Below are 7,328 nucleotides of genomic sequence, written 5' to 3'. Positions count from 1 at the left end.
ACGGCAGAGCACCATAAAGCAATTTTTTGCACGCTCGGTTCACTAGGTTCTCTCTCAAATTCGCGCATATAAAAAAAATAGTGTATGTGAATATTGTAAAAATATATAACAGAACAAATTAGTTTAGAATTGGTATTTCTTATATTAACCTTACATATTTCAAGGTAGAACCACATCAATCAATAGTATCGTACAAAATTTTAGTTGGTAGCCTAGCAACAAGCTGAACACCAAGTCCTTTTGGATAGCAATGCCTAGTCTATAAAAAAGAAATTTCCCTACACCTCTATTGACATCATTACTAACTAGACAATTCTTCAATCACTTAAAGAAACATAAAGTATCATCTCCTAGTTCCCCCTACGTGGTAAAATCCAAGACACCTAACCCATGGCCGTGTGAGACACATTGATCCAAGTACTTTTTACGTTTCCGTTGAACATCATTGGCAATAGCTTGGCCAGGGACAAAAGAACGGACACCATCACCTGTGAAAGGAGAAATTCCTGTAACGTCCATATAAACATCTTGGGAATTCTCCTAATTAAGAACAAGAATGTTCGCCGGGCGTAAGTCTTTATTATCATCAGACAAAAGACCAAGATCCGCTTCTTTGAGCACATGCACACCAACCTTGTAACAAATATCGACGACTACATCTCGCACCTGGTCATGCCGAAATCTGATCCCAACATTCTTGGCACAGTGAAGGGCGTGGTACTCACCGGAAACTCTGTGAGAGATTACTCTCTTTCCCATTTTTATGATGAAACAATGTTGCATGTTAAGTAAGAGGTTGAGAATTTCTCTTAATGATTCTTATGGATTAGTATGACTAAGAAAGTATAAAAGGATACTTTTTAAATAGGAGATCACTTATACGAGTGAGAAGTGGTGTCACTTCTATGATAAATATAAGTCTAAGTTAATCTAGAGCACTCATGAAAAACCGACATCGTTCAGGGTCGAAAGGAACACAACCGAGAACTGAATTTGTAAGGAAATAAGCTATGTGACTTTTACTGCATCAGTTTACATTATAAAGTTGAGCAGTTCAAGACAATGCGTTCACTGAGCAACTAGTAAACCCGGTAGATGTTCGTTATGGAAGATTCAGAGCCAAAAACCATCTCTTCTTATGTAGTGATGTTCCGCTCACAACTCTCTATTGTCTGCATTAGAGTCTAGAATTAAAACTGTCATTTTGTATTTTTGTAATATAATTTCATTCATGTGGGTATGGGGGATTGTTATAATTCATATTTGAATGGAAATTGGGTTAAGTTTCTTACATGGATTAAGTCTGTTGGGAAAAGGCATGATCTAATGGTAGATGACCAGTCATAGGTAGATGGTCAAGGAGGACACGACCCTTCAATGGGGCATATCTGATGGACACATTCATGTCCCTTCAGAACCGTTGCCTCTTCCCAAATGGTGCCTTTCTCTTTATAAGTGACCATCTTCATGTTCGTAAAAAAAAAGGGTGAAAAAACCTTACGTTTAGTTTATAAGTTTTTCATGAAATATTTTTGAGTCTGTTAAGAGAGTTTGTGATATAAAATTTCGTGTTCAGTGTTATTGAAGTGCTGCGAAAAACATCGAGGTATTGCTGAATGCTGGAGACATATGCCGCTTACTTGTAACAACATTATATACAGGGCATCAAATGTTTTAAGTAAAGAGATTACTCGCCTCAATACGCCCTCTTAATCGTTTGGTTTTATGGTTTCGTTGTCAAGGTGTATCTCCTTATTTCTACTTTGTTACATCTTGTTTTTTGATAAGGTTTAGTGTTGGATTGGTTCTATACATGACATGATTATGATTATGTCTTAACCAAACAAAATGGTGATTGTATTATTGTAACTATGTTGCCAAGAATATTTGATATGATAGAACCAAAACTTTGAGTTACTGATTTGGCAGTTTTAGTTAATCTGCATCTAAAGTGTTTGTGTTTATGCTAGGTATAATCCTTGTTATGGTTGATATATTTTGGAGTGCCTGATTTGTAGTAGTAGCATTGACAGTAGTATCAAAGATTAGATATGCATTTTGCCAACGACATATAAAATATTTTTGAATTACGATGTCTAGCTAGACCACCGGACTTATGACTTTCTCTTGTTGTCACCCTGCAAAATATTCATCCGCAGTCTGTTTGTGATTGTATCACCGTTTATCATCCTGGTTAACTCTTTCTGTAGACATACCGGTACGACAGACGGTTTAGCCAAATTAGCTACAAAGCAATCTTGTAAATTCTTGGGTTGATGAGCCACCTGATTAGTGAGTTGTTCTCGTTATGTAAGAGCAAATCTTATGGTGAAATCCAAACTATTCCAAGTGTGGAAAAATCATGGAATGTCGAGTCTAGTGGTTTCCAAGTTGGGGTCTTCCACAGAAAATCCAAGCAAGGTTCCATGGTTTCATGGAATCCATCTGAACGCCAATAAGAATAGCGTTAAACACAATTAAGAATGGAGCTAAAAAACCGCAATTAAGAATTGCGTTTTTTTTTTTATCCGCAGATTTAAAATGAGTTGTTAAAATATAACGGCTGAAAATAAAACTCCATTCTTAATTGCGTTTTTTTAGCTCCATTCTTAATTGCGTTTTTTTAGCTCCATTAAGAATAGCGTTTCTACTATTCCACCATTACACCTGCGCTTCCATCCATAATTCCAAGTGATGAGTTAGCGTGGAAGATGGATGGATTCCATCATAAGACTTGCTCTAAGCTGTAGTTGTTTAGTGAAGTGGCAATGATACATGAGATGCTTTACTAATGTAGTTCTTGATTTTATTTTAACTAAAAGGTCTAATGTAATATGGGCAGCTCATATCTCAGTTTTCAGTAATAAGTATGCTATACAACATACTTGGAAAAACACTCGTTTGAATGCTTTACTAATCTACATGAAATTACAAAGTTGGAATGAATATGTAACCGAAATCCGGAACTCTCCCATCAGTGTTCTCTTTTTTATCAATGATATGAGGGTATCTCTTTTTTCAAAAATAAATAAAAATGATACATGAGATCTCTGAATATAATTTGTATCTGTACACTTACTCAAAATAGATTCTCTTGGTTCGTTTCCATTTCTATTAAGAAAATTGTTTTTTCTATTTTATAGCTCTGTTCCTTGTCGTTTGTTTTGCTCTAAAGTTTTATTATCGGTTATGTCTCATAGATGTTCTCTACATCTGAAAGCCTGTTGATTGACAACTGGCTGAATAATCTATCTTGACCGAGCACTAAATTATTAGCTCAAAATGTAACTCAAATAGACAAATACAGAATGCACAAGACATTGTTTATAAGAAGATATGCTCAAACTTTTGCGCAGCGCTTGCATAAACTAGATGTACACCACTTTCTTTCTTTCTCTTATTTTTTTTTTGTGTGTTCTTTTCATGCTCTCCAAATTTATCTAAGGCCAAAATTTGAAGGCCACTCTATGGATCCGGTTCTTGTATAAGCCTAAATAAATTCGATTTGCTAAACATTCCAAAATTCAACTCTTTAATTGAGGTGACCCGAAAATATAATCAGAAAAAAATCCAAAAAATGGGTCATTTGTCTAAATATTTTTATCTGTTATAGTAAATATTTACAAAAAAAAACGAGAAAAAAGAAAGAAGAAGAGAGAAAATGGTTTTAAAATCAATGCCGATAGGTACTCTCAATTTCTTTATCTGCCACTGGTGAATGGTGATGAAGAGTTTGATTCTCTGGGTCCCACTGCTACGTGCTACTTCCTAAAATGGCGAAGAAAGGAAAAGGAGGGATGAAATATCATATGCATTTTTGTATATCTCTATCTGTGTATCAATAATTAGTGTAATGAAAAAGTAGATCCTGAAGATCAAGATAAAAAGAAGCTTATACGATTCATTTTTTTACTTTTAAAGGAAGTATGCAAGTTCCCCTTTGATTTATCCTTTTCGAAAGAATATGTTGTTGATGCTAAGCGTGGTTTAATTTCAAACATCCCCCAACTTGGAACTTTTTCAAAACCAAGTATAACACGTAACGGAAACGCGTCCAATACATAAATGTTAATGTTCTCAGATCTTTAAGAATGATGTGGAATTTTTTTAGGGTTATGGCGGAGTTGAGCGGAAAATCCAAACTTTTTGAAGACTAGGCCAATAGACAAAAAAAGAAGAAAAAAAAACAAAGAAGAGAAACGGAAAGAAAAAAAAAATTTGAGAAAAATACATTTTACGATTTTTAGGGGACCATCATTCTTTCCTGAGACCATTGTTTATTTTGGATAAAACATTAGAAGTAAATATAGGTCACCCCTTATCTAGATATTTATATTAATACCTAAATTATCCTCCTGATTAATTTTGGGTAATGATTAGTTAGTGTAATAATTAATGAAATGATTAAGTTAAAGATAATTAGTGATATTAAAAAAACAAATGGGTTTTTTTTTAAAAGAAGTAAAATTATTGAGAAAGTAAAGTTAGAGAAGATGAAGAAGAAAAACATGGAAAATAAAAAAAACAACTGAGTTCACTACGCTTGAGTATTCAAGTGATGATAGCTCATCTGAATCTTCATCTCCTTCCTCTCCTAAAGTATTCGTTAATCTTCACAATGATCCGGATATGAGTTATTTCTTAGATGGTGATTGTTTTCTTCCCCAAACTCAATCTCAAGATGAAAACGATGGATTTTACCAACCACAACCGGAGGAAGAGTTTTTGGGTACCTAGATATGCTTCAAACTTAGATAATATTGGTTGAATTTGTCCAAAATTTCAAAAAAAAAATGTAATTTTTTAAATTTGGCTAGGTCAAGGGAGTTCGGTTACCTTATGTGAAGAACATGTAACCGAACACATCTGGAAGTGTAGTTCGACTATTTTTTCCAAAGACGCAGGTAGCCGAACTCGATTTTAATGGAGGTTTTTAGTCGTTCGGTTAACAGACATGTTGCCGAACTTTTTTTTATAGGATTTACATAGTTATGTACGGTTTCCCTGCAATGTTGTCGAACTTTAGGGTCTAAATGTTCGGTTGGTTTGCAAAATTCAACCCAACCAAATATCTAACTGAACTTACTTAAAAATAAGATTATACCAAGTGTAAGAAGTTCGGTTGGTTCGCATACTTCAACCCAACCAAATATCTAACCGAACTTTACGTAAAAATAAGATTATACCAAATGTAAGAAGTTCGGTTGGTTCGCAAACTTTAACCCAACCAAGTATCTAACCGAACTTTAGGTAAAAATAAGATTATACCAAGTGTAAGAAGTTCGGTTGGTTCGCAAAACTGCTTTACCAACCGAACTCGTTGTTCAGTTATATCGATAAAATTATATTCTTGCCGAACTTATTTGTGATTGATATTGATGTTCTTCCATTTCTTGTAGATTGAATGACAACCTATACTAATGGATGATCAACCTTCTCCGGTTGATATGTTGTTCGAAGATACATCCCATCACTATGTTAATGAGTTGGTATTTGACTTACCTATTGATGCGAAGAATTGGGATAAAGAACATGCCAAGAAAGACATGTATGTATTAGTTTTGAATGGAAAAGAAATCAAAACTCGTTTTGAAATGGTTTGTGAGAGAAGTGGAGATCCCGATGTTAGTCACAAGAGGAAGGGTTATGTGTATAAAGGAAAGACGACGAGGAAAAACACAACGTTCTCAAAGAAAATTAAATGTCTGTTCAAGATAGTATTTAAGAAGTGCAAAAAAATGAAGGGATGTGTTCTATCTAAGGATACTATGGAAGGTCGTCATAACCACCCTCGTCCGGAACATCTTGAAGTACATTCAATGGCCGCAAGGCTCACTCCTCAAGATATTGAGAAAATAGCTAAATTTGGGAAAATGGGTATTTCACCACTTAATATGCTTCGCTTACTAAAGGATGATAACAAGGATAACGTATCATCTTTGTCTACCATTTACAATGCAATTGATACAATTAAAAGGAATGAATGGAAGGATAGACAATTCATGCAACAATTGTTTTTTTTTTGGGTCAATAGAAAGGCTATGCGGTTCAAAAGAAAGTAGGTACGGAAGAAGAAATAACGCATCTCTTCATTGCTCATCCGAAGAGCATTTAATTGGTTCATTGCTCATCCGAAGAGTGTTCACTAGTCAAGTTCCTAATCAAGAAAACAAAATATATTAGCTTAAACGATAAATGATTGACTAAATCAGACGCAACATAAGAGTTCTTAGCGTAAGGTTTGGTTAGTAGCAAAAGTTCACGAAAAATAGGCCAACTCTAATTTTGTGTTCCAGAGTATAGTTCGGTAAGTCAAGTTTTTTTGCGAACAAACCGAACTCCACATATATGCAATTAGGGAAGAGTTCTGTTAGTCAAGTTTTTTTGCGAAGAAACCGAACTCCGGATATATGTAATTACAGAAGAGTTCGGTTTGTCAAGTTTTTTTTCCGAACAAACCGAACTCCACATATTTGCAATTAGTAAAAAGTTTGGTTACGAAAATCTAAAAAAAGAAATATGCGAACACACCGAAATCCATATGTATGCATTAATGGTAACGTTCGGTTAGACGAAATTTTTTAAAAAAATGAAAAGAAACCGAACTCCACATATATCCACTGAGGGTAAAGCTCGGTTAAAGCCAAACTCAACATAATGGGCAAAATAGCAAAGTTCAGTTACAAAGTTTCAACATTTTTTTTTGTTTGTTTGTAATAACACTAAAGTTCGGTTACAAAATTGTCTTAACAGTTTTTTGTGAACCAACCGAACTACCAGTTCGGTAACCTAATTTTAAATTTCGTGGAATTGAACTGTTCTTCGTGTTCTTCATTTCAGGAAGTTCTGTTAAAAACCTAGGGTTTTTTTCGAAACTCCTCCTAACCGAACAACACACTGTAACTTCCATTTGAACCCTATTCTAATGATTTCTATTCAATTTAACCAATCAAAATCAAATTGAAAGTAATGGGTTTGTGGTAAAATATCTGCGGATTTTCATACTGGTAGTTTCAGGGTTATTATTGCGTCTTTGATACCCGACTATGACTTCACCTTCAAGTTCCACTTTTTTATCAATATGAACTCCACTTGGGAGATTTGCTAGATGTCATAATGGGGGACCTTGTCCTGGAGTCTTTGGGTTTTCTTTCGATGACCCATTCTTATACTTAATTGATTAATCGACGATGAAAATGTTATGAATCGACGATTAATCGAAGGAGACTAAGTTGAAAGGAAGAAGAAGAGAAGAACAAAAATCTCCCCAGAACCTGTTTTGTGCGGCTAAAGAAGAGGTGGGGTCTGATTTTGGTTTTTTGCTAATA

The sequence above is a fragment of the Papaver somniferum genome, chromosome 4, assembly GCF_003573695.1.
Source record: "Papaver somniferum cultivar HN1 chromosome 4, ASM357369v1, whole genome shotgun sequence".
In the NCBI taxonomy this organism is placed as follows: Eukaryota; Viridiplantae; Streptophyta; class Magnoliopsida; order Ranunculales; family Papaveraceae; genus Papaver; species Papaver somniferum.
Note: the sequence above shows the minus strand (reverse complement) of the source record.